At 36.5% G+C, this 12,349-nt stretch overlaps 1 protein-coding gene across 3 annotated transcripts in view; it reads left to right on the top strand.

Annotated features, from left to right (window-relative positions):
• Positions 1–12,349, top strand: part of LRRC4C (leucine rich repeat containing 4C) — a 907,789-nt gene that overhangs the window by 443,169 nt on the left and 452,271 nt on the right. The gene's annotated exons all lie outside the window — the stretch shown is intronic.

Consider the following 12,349-nt stretch of genomic DNA (forward strand, 5'->3'; position numbering starts at 1 on the left):
TCAATCCCTGGTCTGATATTGTACAGGAGGCAACTAATTGATGTTTCTCTCACACATTGATGTTTCTCTCTCTAAAATAAAACATAAAATAAAAATCACACATATCCACAGGTGCGGATTAAAGTAGCTATAAAAATAAATAAATAAATAAATTAGCTGTATCACTTTATATTCCTACCAAAAATGTATAAGCATTCAAGTTTCTCAATGTTCTTCAACACTTGCTTTATTTTTGTTTTGTTTTTTTACTAAAAGGTGTGCTATCATATCTCCTTGAAGTTTTAGTTTATATTTACTTAATGAATAAAGATGATATTTTAATGTGCCTATTAGTTATTCATATATCTTCCTTAGTAAAATGCTCATTCAAATCCCTTTCTGATTTTTAAATTCTTTGTTCATCTTCCTGCTGAGTTGTATATGTTCTTTATCCAAAATCTTATCAGATAGGTTATTATGAAAATGTATTCTCCTGCTATGTTACTTGCATTTTTATTTTCTTATTATCTTTGGAAGCGCAATCGTTTTATGTTTTAATGAAATCAATTTATCTTATTTTTTATATTATTGGATCTGCTTTTGGTGCTATATATAAGAACATTTGCCAAACCCAAGGTAATGAAGATTTTCTTTCTTTTTTTTTTTCTTGTTGAACTTTTAAGAGTGGTAGTTCTTATATTTAGGTTTGTGATTGATTTTTTGTTCATTTCTGCATTTAGTGAGATAACTGTTTAATTTTATGTTGTGGATATACAATTATCCCATAGCTAGCTATCAAAAGTCTTAGATGTCTCCAATCAGTGGTGTTGATACCCTTGTCAAAACTTAATTAATCATAAACATAAAAAATCCCAGGTTTCTGACTTGGGTAAATTAGTGGATTATGCTTTTCATTTACTGAATAAAAGTGTTCAGGGAAGGGAGCAGAATTTGAGTGGGAGTATGATGATATCCAGAAACAGATGCTAGGTCTCCTCAAAGAAATGCTAAAGGTCGCCCTAAACCATGCAATTCTTGCATCAAAGAGTAGTTCTACTGAGACAAATAGAGTGGACTCTGCCATACAAACCTGAAAGAAGCAATGCATCTTACCTGGCTGGGGTCTTTGAGATTCAGGGATCCTGGTGATTTGGAAGGATGTGAAAAATTACCTGAGCTTTCCCTCATATAGAGAACCCGTCCTTGGTCTCAGAAAGTTTTTCTTCTTCTTTCATTACTTTGAAAAAAGAGTAATTGAGGAAAGAGATATTTCAGATAGCTACCACCTGGATTTCCCTTCAGTTAGATAAATATTGTGTCAGTTTTCTGCTTATGCAGACATATTCGCAGGCGAGTTTTCTGAATGAGGCAAAAGCTTGATCAGGTTGGCTGTTGTAGCTCTAAGCCATCATTCATTATACCACTACAATTTATCTTGGGACAGAGACAGCTGCCATTATGCTACTCTTGCATGAAGGTAACCAGTGTAGACAAGACTCAAAGAAACAGCAGTCTATCCGCTGCTGCCCTGTGCTCCACTCAGAATTACCTGCTTTTCCATTGTAGACATTATCATAAAGGAACTACATGCATTCAACTTACATGTGAAGAGACATTTAAAGACCTTTACAACCAACACTGTTTATAATGTATTTTGGAAGAAGTTTGATGAAAAAATGTCCAGTTGCCCTATGAAAACTAGTTCTGAGAGCTCTCTCTACTTTAACGTCATTCCCAAGTTGTTTTCTAAGCCTAGACATTTCCCCAGGTATTTGCAATGAGGTGGTCTTCTATACCTTACCTTCACAGGAAAAATTTTTATTTAGAGACATTTTCTATAGAGCCCTTTTCTTTCTATATTTTAGCTTCTTTCTTTTAAAAAAAAACCCTTAATTATTAAAATTGTTACATATGCCCCCCTTTTTTCCCCTATTGACCTTTTCTAACCCAAGCCCATGCCCTCCCTGACCCAAAGCTTTTATACACTATTGCCTGTGTCCATGGGTTGGTGGGTGGTAAGAGTTCAACCAAAGAACTTGTATGCACATGTGTTTTCTACACATTGGGTGTGAGGCTAACAATGGTGACTTTCTATAGAAATGTGGCTGAAATGCATAAGTGATCAGGCTGAAAGTGGCAGTCCAACGCTGCCCCCTGCTCCTGCCTGCCGCTCCTGCTCATTCTGGCCCTGCTGTGCCTGCTTCAGGCTCACACCCAGTCAGTCCGGATCAGGAGAGGGATGCTCTCCAGCTGTGAGCCCTGTGTCTGGCACCCATTGGTCAGCTGAGCGACACACTTGCTGTGGGAACACACTGACCATCAGAAGGCAGCTCCTGCATTGAGTGTCTGCCCCCTGGTGGTCACTGTGCATCATAGCGAGTAGTTGACTGGTCAACTAGTTGTTCAATTGTTTGGTCATTCAATCACTTAAGCTTATATATATATATAAATGTCTTATAAATGAACCAGGATGTGAATTCAAGGGTTACTACTGGGATCTCTCCTTGTATGCAATGTAACACCCACTTCTCAAATGAATTTAAAGAAAAAAAAGGGGCGGGGGGACTGGTGTTGTTCAGTGGTTGAGCATTAGCCCAAGAACCAGGAGGTCACAAGTTTGATTTCTAGTCAGGGCACATGCCTGTGTTGCAGGATTGATCCCCAATTGGGAGTGTTCAGGAGGCCGCCAATCAAGTATTCTCTCTCATCATAGATAATTCTAGCTCTCTCTCCCTCTCCCTTCCTCTCTGAAATCAATAAAAAAAAATATTTTTGAAAGAAGAAAAAGCTTCAGTCAGAGCAGTGTGTGAAGAGCCTCTTGATATCTGCTTTGAATCTATGACAGAAAAGGGACATCTGGTTGTGGTTTTCACATTTGAACTTGGGCAACTTCTACTGTGTCTGCTGCTCTCTGATCTCAGTGGAGAGCTGAGAATGAAATCCAGGCAATCTGTTGGCACACAGATGCAGAGTGACTGCAATATTCTTCTTTTACATTCCAGTTTATTCTGGTTGCCTCTAGTGACTTAGAGATAAGGACCTGCCATTTGCACTCCCAAAAGAAGCAGATGAAAATCAGTGTGTGCAGAACTTTTAAAGTGGCAGCAGGCCTCAACTTTGATCTCTTTGAGCTTTACTTACTGCTTCACCAGATGGACCCAAGTCTCTCATCTAGTTCAACTGAGAAACTCCTTCATATTCACTGCTACTCATATGGTGAAACTGCATTAAATAGTTTTGACTACATGTGTGGGAAGCAGCCTATATTCTAAAAAGGATATGTAATTATTAGTGTCACTGCTGGGAAGTAAAAATGTAAGTCATTTCTTTATCAGAACACATATAATAAAGGAGCACTGATTCGTCATGCTTTTATATCAAGCTTTTTTTCTTGATGTTTATCTGATACCCACATAGATGTTCAGTTAATGAAGAAAGTGAAAGTCATGTTCTGGGCTAAGCTGATGGCATTCCCATTGAACTTGACAGAATGGTAGCTATAGGAGATTTCTGTTTGTTTGTTTGTTTGTTTGTTTGTTTTGTGGATGGCTCTTCTTCCCAAAGCTCATAATTTATGGCCTATGTCCTTGCTAAGGGGGCATTAAAATTCCTGTTGCTGCCCTAGCTGGTTTGGCTCAGTGACTAGAGTGGAGACCTGAAGACAGAAGTATCCCCAGTTCAGTTCTGGTCAAGGACATATGCCCAGGATGCGGGTTCCATCCCCAGTAGGGGGCATGCAGGAGGCAGGTAATCAGTGATTCTCTTTCATCATTGATATTTTTCTCTCTCTTTTCCTCTCCCTTTCTGTTTTAAATCAATAAAAAAAAAAATAAAATAAAAGCTGTTGAGCAAAATATGTTACTTAAATGAATAAATAAAATAATTATGGGTGACAGAATAAGGTGGACTTCCATGGAGAGTAACCAGAGCTCTTCTGGAAGAACAATCAGAAGAAGAACTGCAAGGACATGAGTTATTGACCTCAAAAGTAATCAGAAATGAATATATATATATATATATATATATATATATATATATATATATAGTGATTAAAGAAGTACGGAGGGTAGGGGGGTATGTACTGTAATACAAGAAAGAAGAAGTTGTGCTATGAATTCCAATATTCACTGGGTAATCTGGCATGGTATTCTACCCATCCATGTTAATAAAATTTAACTCTGTATTAGCATGAGCGCTAATACATTGAGTGAATGCTTTGAAAAATTTCATGGAACTTTAAAATTTCAATAATTTTAAGAAGATTGCATGAAAAAAAATGCACTCTGTGTAAACATAATGTGCTATATTTAAATATATATAACACACTTTATATAGTCTCTCTCTGTAGAAGCTAGGGGCTTGTCCTGAGCTTTCTGTTTCCTTTCCTGCTTCACCTCTCTCTCTCTCTCTCTCTCTCTCTCTCTCTCTCTCTCTCTCTCTCTCTCTCTCTCTCTCTCTCTCTCTCTCTCTCTCTCTCTCTCTCTCTTTAACCAAACATTTTGTAGAGAAAACAGACTCCTCTACAGATGTGTTGCAAACAGATAGGTTCTTGAAGGCTTCCCTTTGGTGCTTTAGTCTTTGATTATCTTAAAGTTGGCAATTAGTTTCCCATTATCCACAGAAGCTGCTTTTATGATGAGTGAAGATTAAATTTTGTGCTGGGATGGTTGCCATTGGAGTATTATTGTTCCTTTGAAATTCCTTATCACCTTCATATTTTTGTGGCGTGAATCATAGACCAAAGGTATTTATTTAGTTTCCCAATATGGATGCTCTGAAATTACCTCTTTGAAAGCAGTAAGAATTTGATAACACTTTAGCAGAGAGCAATGGCTACACTGAAGGCTTAGTTTCTTTGCTTAACCTGAACTCTAGTTCATAAGGTATTGTCATTATTTTATTGTTATTGTTATGTTATAATTACTGCTGGTATTCATTAAGCACTCATCAACTATTGATATATTTTAAAAATGTATAAAACTAACTTTATTCTATATATGAAAAGAACTGAGCCAGAGAGCTTGAGTCAGAGGCTGTCATATGACTAGTAAGATTTGTGATTGGTTATATGTAATTTCAAAACCCATGCACTTCCTTTTTTAACTATATTTTTATTGATTGCAGAGGAAGAGAGAGAGGAAGAAACATCAATAACGAGAGAGAATTATTGATGGGCTGCCTCCTGCACACCCCATACTGGGGATCGAGCCCATGTGCTCTGGGCATGTGCCCTTGACTGGAATCGAAGTGTGACCTACTGATTCATAGGTTGATGGTAACTACTGAGCAACGCCAGCTGGGCAAAACCCATGCACTTTCCATTATATTCAGTTGCTACCAGTTTGGATTCATAATAAAAGTGAACATCTTTTCCACTACATTTTACATTTTTGGAATTTAATAAACTTTGAAAGGTAGGGACATATGCTAACAGATAAACATAAACAAATATTACATTGGGCAATACTTGTAATGCAGGAGCTAAGGATGGAAATTGAAATAAGAAATAAAAGGTGCACAAATGTTGGAATTAAGCTGTTTTATTAGTAATTATTACTGTATTCTGTAACTCTGTAATTTCTATATTCTGGAAATTCTAGAAAAGTGGGTATTATCTAACCTATTTTATATACTGGAACATGGAAACCCAAGGGACATGAGAAGCCAGCCTAAAGTAGATAGCACTAAAATAGTCACACAAAACATATCTGGTATCCTTTATATATGTATTGTATGCTTTGAGGAAACAATTGTGAGCAGGATAGTCAAGGATGAGCTTACATTCCTATAAGGGAGGATGGTTTGGCAGTTATTAAATGTAATAAGCTTAAAGTATAATAAGCCTGAATATATCAGGCTGCTATGAAGAAAATGAAACAAGGGCTTGGAATAGTGACTAGATTTAGAGGCACATGAAAGAGAAGAGGTTTAGACTATAGCGTTGAAGTCATCTTTTCTATCACCTGTGGAGTTGAGCAAAAGAGAGACATTATAAAAAGCTTGGAATGACACCTTTCTGATGCAGGAAAAAACAGCTCAAATACTCAGAGGAAAGAATCGAAGGCCTATGCTCAGAGAGCTAAAAGAAAACTCTGAGTTTTAGAAAAAAGAGAACACAATTCAAAAAGGTGGCAAAGGTCAGATTATGCAGGGCCTCTGGGCATATGAGAAGATATTGGAGTTTATTCTGTTTTTCATTACTCTGTTTCTTCGTTTTATTCTGCTTGTTGTGTATAAATGAAATTGGAACACATTGGAGAAAGTAAGCAAGAGGATGTTATTATCTGATATAAATATACAGCAAAATTATTCTGGATTATATTAAACAAGTGTGTAGGAATGCAAGGAGATCATTTAGGTAGCCATGGTAGCAATATAAACAAACCATGATGGCGACTTGGACTAGAGTGATTACAGTGGCATTGAAAAGATTGAGGTAGATATGCCAGTATATGGAAAACATAACTGAAGAGACATGTTGATTGATTGGGAGAGGGGATGAGGGAAATTGAAAAGTGAAGAATTACTTGGGTTTGGTATAAACCATCAGATACCTGGTGCCACTTACTGAGGTGTAGAAAATGAAGGAAGAGGCAAATTTCCAAAATGAGAAGTGAGAATTAGGAGTGCTATGCCAGATATTTTGAAATGCTTATTAGACATCTAATTAGAAATACTGTACTTAACAAATGAGTCTAACATCAGAGAGAGATCTTGGCTGAAGAAATGTGGGAGTCATTAGTACATACATATTACTTAACATTATGAAACAAAATGAGATAATCTTGGGTGAGAGTATAAATAATGAACTGATGAGGACCCAGCACCAAATTATAAGTAAATCAATTAGTAAAATATATATATTTACAGCAAATTTGCTTTAAAAAATACAGCAGGCGAGGAAAATAATTATGGCTTAAAGGTGGGGAAATGTAGAAAAAATTTAAATTACAAAAAAAAACTATAGTAAGAAAATAACATTTGAACAAAAAGATGAAAGAAAGCAATACTGAGAAATAGACATCTATGTGACAATTAAATCCAGCAGAGGGAACTGTGAGTGCAAAGTTTCTAAAGTAGAATCTTCCCAGACAAATATTTAGAAAGTATTTCAAGGAGGAGAAAGAGAGAAATGATGTCAGATGCTACAGGTAGGTTAGCTCTATGGAGCAAGGTTTCTTGATTTTGACAAGAGCAGCTCAGTAGAGTGATGGGGAAGAAAGCCTGGTTAGAATGAGGGAATGCATACCGAGAGAGTAGGAGAGGGAATTCATTGTAGATAGAGGATATAGAAAATTCTTTTGAGGAGTTTTGCGATAAAGGGAAGCAGAGAAATGGGATGGTAGCTGGAGGGCAATAGAGTTCAGGGAGGAATTTTTCAAAGACAGACAATAAAGGTATGTTTGCACAACAACTAGGGATTATCCAACAGAGAGAGTAGAGTCAATGAGAAGGGGAGAAAGAATTATTTAAGTAATGTCCCTGAAGAATAAGAGAGACTGAGAAGTGATACAAAAATGGAGGGTTTGGTGTTAAAGAAATAGATCAACATAGCCACATGATGTGTGTCTGTGGTGGAAGCTTGGAAAAGTTCTTTCTGTTGGATCCTCTTTAGCAAAAGAGGAAATATGTTACCAGCCAAGAGTTGGAGAATATTTTAGAAATTTGATGAGAAAAGAGAAGGTAAGAAATAGTCCTCTAAGTAAAAAGAACAGAAATATAGGATTGTCAGGAAGTTGGTGGACTCAGGGTGGGTCCATGAATTTTTCCAGCTCTGCTCAGTTATTCATGGCAGGGTGGGTTATGTTTTGGAGGGACAGAGAATGTTCCTTCTTTCAGGAACGCTTTGGAGAGTGAAGAAAACAAAGCATGAGCAGTGAAATGGAAATTACAGGCTGTGCACTAAGTACTATAATCTAACTACAAGTTTCTCAAATAATGCCTTATCCTTCAACACCTTTTGTTAATAACATTGATGAGAACAAATCAATTCTAGACTGGGGCCATTATCTCTGTGGAGTTTTCACATTCTCCCCATGTCTGTATGGCTTTAATTGTTTCTCCAGTTTCCTCCTACATCCCAAAGATGTACATGCTAGTTGTATTGGCATGGCTAAATTGTCCTGGTATGAGTGAGCATGTGTGAGGGTCTGAGAAGCCCCAGGATGAAAGGGCATCTTCTCTAGGGTGGGTTCCTTTCTTGTATCTGAGCTTCCAAGACAGGATCCTGCCACCCTTGACCCTAAACTGAAATAAGCAGGCCAGAAAATTATTTTCTTTCTTGTTGTTATGAATCTTTTTCAAATGTATGGGTAGCTCCCATTTATTTCAATGTTGAATATTAGAAGTGTTTTAGGTCTTTATTTAGAGGTTTGGAAATGTTTTTGTGACCAAAAATATGCTGTAGGAACCCAATTCTTATATATATATATATATATTTTTTTTCAATTAGTCTATGGTAAAGTTGGTTTTGTTATATGCTGTTTCACCTGAAGTCTCAATTTCAAGAACCTCCCACAATGTTAAGTAAGGACTGACTGTATGTATTTCAGATGCAGTAGGAGTTTGAAGTGAGGAGAGTAAGAACTCAGGTTGACTTGGGTAATGGGTAAAGAAAGACTGCACATGAAAACGAATGCTTAAAACATTAATAAGTAAATAAGGGTGAAGAACATATATTTCTGAAAATGCTTATATATTTAGCATCTCTTAATTTTCATCATCATTTTGTTTAAAACCAAGTTAGAAAGTAGAATCTTTCCCGGATGCCATGACTCAGTGGTTGAGCTTCAATCGATGAACCAGAAAGTCACAGTATGATTACTAGTCAGGGCATATGCCTGGGATGCAGACTCTCTACCTAGTGTAGGGCGTACAGGAGGCAGCTAATCAATGACTCTCTCTCTTTATTGATGTTTCTCACTCTTCCTCTCTCTCCCTCTTTCTTCCTTCTTCTCTGAAATCAATACAAATATTAAAAAAAATAAAAGTAGAATATTTAGCAGTCTATAAATAGTAATAATAAAGACAAAATATTATTATAATATAGATTTTATATGATTTATAACACACAATATGATATAGGGTATAGCATAATTCCATTACTTTGATTCATTACTCTTATTTCAATGATGATTACCTGGTGACACTGTGGTGTATTTTTATTACTTATCACCTCTCATTCTCATAAACACATTTAACTAACAGCTATTATTTTCCTTCCCATTTTATTAATAAGAAGATCAAAACACAGGTTACAAAGTCACTTGCCCAAGATCATAGGAATTAGCAAGAAATGAAATTCAGACCCAGATATATGTGTTGCCTGTGTTCTTCCAGATAATCAAAAACAATGCCACAGGCATGGTAGTGGCATAATCAGGACCAAAGATTTTTATCTGTACCTTTGAATGTGGGGGTGAGCCGTATGATAATATCTAAAGTACAGCTTTCCTTCAAGGTCCTGTACAGAGTCACATTTTGTGTTTCCTGCCACATGCTGATTTCCCAAAGTTGGGAGTTGAATGTTGAATCATTTGGAACCCTATATTCCAAAGGACAAATCAAACTCAGGCCAGAGACCTCAGTCCTTGCTAGTTGATAGTATTTATGAATTCAGCAGTTGACTCAGTTTGCTCTTTGCATGGAGATTTTAATTGTGTCACAGAAAGAGATGGCACTGTCTGTGTCTTTAAGACTTCTGTCTTGTCAGAGAAAGATTGGGGTTACACATCGTATTTGTTTCTTAAGCAACAAGGTCCAGGGTGGGATTTTCTCTCTGAGTCAATCGCATCAATACAGAGAGAGGTATCAGAGAAGTTAATGAAACTAATGCTCTGTTCACAGTTGGTTTATGTCCCTCTGTCATAACAGATAGATGTTTATGATCACAGGGGCGATGATAAAAACCAGAAGGCGAGAGCCATTCCTGTGGCCTGTCACAGGACAAGTGGCACCAGCAGGTTCCAGTGTGAAAATGAAATGCCCTTTTTTCTTCAAGACCTATTGAAATGTACCTCTAACAGACTGTGAAATTGAGTCCTGTTGTTATTGGCAACATGTCATTGTATTGGAGAAAGCTCTGTGAGGGTGGGAGTAGTTGAACAGGCTGTGGGAGGCATGCTGAAAAATAGCTGGATATTTTGAAAACAACCACATCGAGTTTTTTTGTTTTGTTTTTTAAGTGGTTGAAAGAAAATCAAAAGAAAAATAAGTCAGACAGATAAAGTAAAGAACCATATTATTTCACTCATATGCGGGATATAAAAGTGAAAGTAATAAGTGAACAAACAAGAAAAACAAAACTCATAGAAAGTCAACAGTGTAATAGCTATGAGGGAAGAGAATGGTAAAGTAGTAAAGGGTGTCAACTGTATGTTGAAAGAAAATGACTTAACTTAGGTTGGTGAGCAAAAATGTAATATATAGATTATGTATCAGAGAACGGTACACTTAAAACCTATATCATCTTGTTAACCAACTAGATACCCGGTGCACAAATTTGTGCATGGGTGGGTTCCCTCATGCTGGCGATGGGGGCTGATTGGGGCCATGGGAGGTTGGCCAGCTTGGGGGAGGGCTGCAGGAGGTTGGCTGGCAGGTCATGGGATATTGGCTGTGAGAGTTCACTGACCACCAGTGGGCAGCTCCTGCATTGAGCACCTGCCTCCTGATGGCCAATGCATGTCATAGCAACAGGTCGATTAGTTGTTTGGTCACTCCGTCATTCAGTAACTTAGGCTTTTATATATATATATATATATATATATATATATATATATATATATATATATATATATATATATATATATGTCACTCCAATAAATTTAATAAGAAATAACATATAAAATGAAAGTATCAACCTAGATCATTAAAATGTAATATAAACACAGTTATCTTTGATGAATTCAAGGATAAAAAAAGACAAATTGTTTATCTTACCCAACTTCAACAACACACAAGTCTCTTCTTATTTTTCAATCATGTATACAACCAAATCAAATTTCCAGTTCAAGGCTGGCTTCATTGACATATGAAATATGCCTATCTCTCTACTTAGATAGAGCTATGTTTCTGAGAAATAGTGTTCAATCTAGTATTAGTATCAGTTACACACATTCTGGGACTAAATGAAGTAAAATGACCTTTGTCAAAATACATGCAAATCTGTGACTCATATATAATTAAATATTGTGATTTGGGCAAATTTATATAAAATGACTGTAACATTTATGATCTCACCTGCTTTTCCAGAAACGTGTATTGCTCTATTAAGAGACATTTTATTTCCACTCTCCTTGAAAAAAAAGCAGGTCTTTGTGACTACCTTACACCATAGACTGCAATAGAAGCAAGGTTGTATGATTTCTGAGACTAAATCAAAATAGGGATACAGCTTCTGCTGTGTGTTATTATGACAGGAAGGGGAGTTAGATCCTGGTTGGCTAAACCTGGGAATGTCTACCTCCAAAAGTCCTCTCGGCACCTACATATCCTGATAACTAGAAGTAGTAGTACTATCTAATGAGTTAACTGTGCATTTTAATGGATTTGTTTTAAGTGTTTCTTTTGATGAGGGCAGTACAGTGCTAATCAGTTATGGGAATTTTCAACTACATAAGAGTTTTTATACTTTGATAACCTTTTGAAGGAGAGAGAGAGAAATGATTTTGAGTCATCTGCAAAATTCCCAGTGTTCTCTGTTGTAAAATCTTTGGATGAAGCAATAACTTGGGAGGCTTGAGAATCAACTGGCTTATCATTTTTCCAACTGAAAAGTAGATTAATTCAACTTGGTAATAATAATAATAATAATAATAATAATAATAATACATGGTTGGGGAACATGATACACAGTGGAAGATTAAAAGGTGCATTTTTCCCCCATTTCCATGAGCTTCAGAGAATACTTATTAGCCAAGTGACTGATGTGTTACTTTGAGTTGTGTCATTAAACACGTGAAGAACAAGGCTGGTTATGAAACTACTTCAATTAGGTGGGACACATCCCAGGCTTAAAGAATAGTTAGATCACTGGAAAGTCACATTCTATAAGCTTGTTTTTAAAACAAAGCTTTAGAAATATTCTTGTGCTACTGAAATATTTTGTGTTCTACTGAATATGTTTACATTTTGATTCAGGATAAAGATGAGATCAGTGTATCAACACAGTCATCAAATTTATAACCAAATGGAGCACATTAAAAAGTTTAGTGTTTTCAGTAAGATTAGGTGGGCGGGGGGACATAGGGAAGGGAAATAGAAGGAAATGCATGTAATAATTAAAACTAAGTTTTGGCCCTAACGGTTTGGCTAAGTGGATAGAGAGTTGGCCTGCAGACTCAAGGGTCCCAGATTCAATACTAGTCAA

This window comes from Pipistrellus hanaki (genome assembly GCF_964339955.1).
Source record: "Pipistrellus hanaki genome assembly, chromosome: 9".
Taxonomy (NCBI): Eukaryota; Metazoa; Chordata; class Mammalia; order Chiroptera; family Vespertilionidae; genus Pipistrellus; species Pipistrellus hanaki.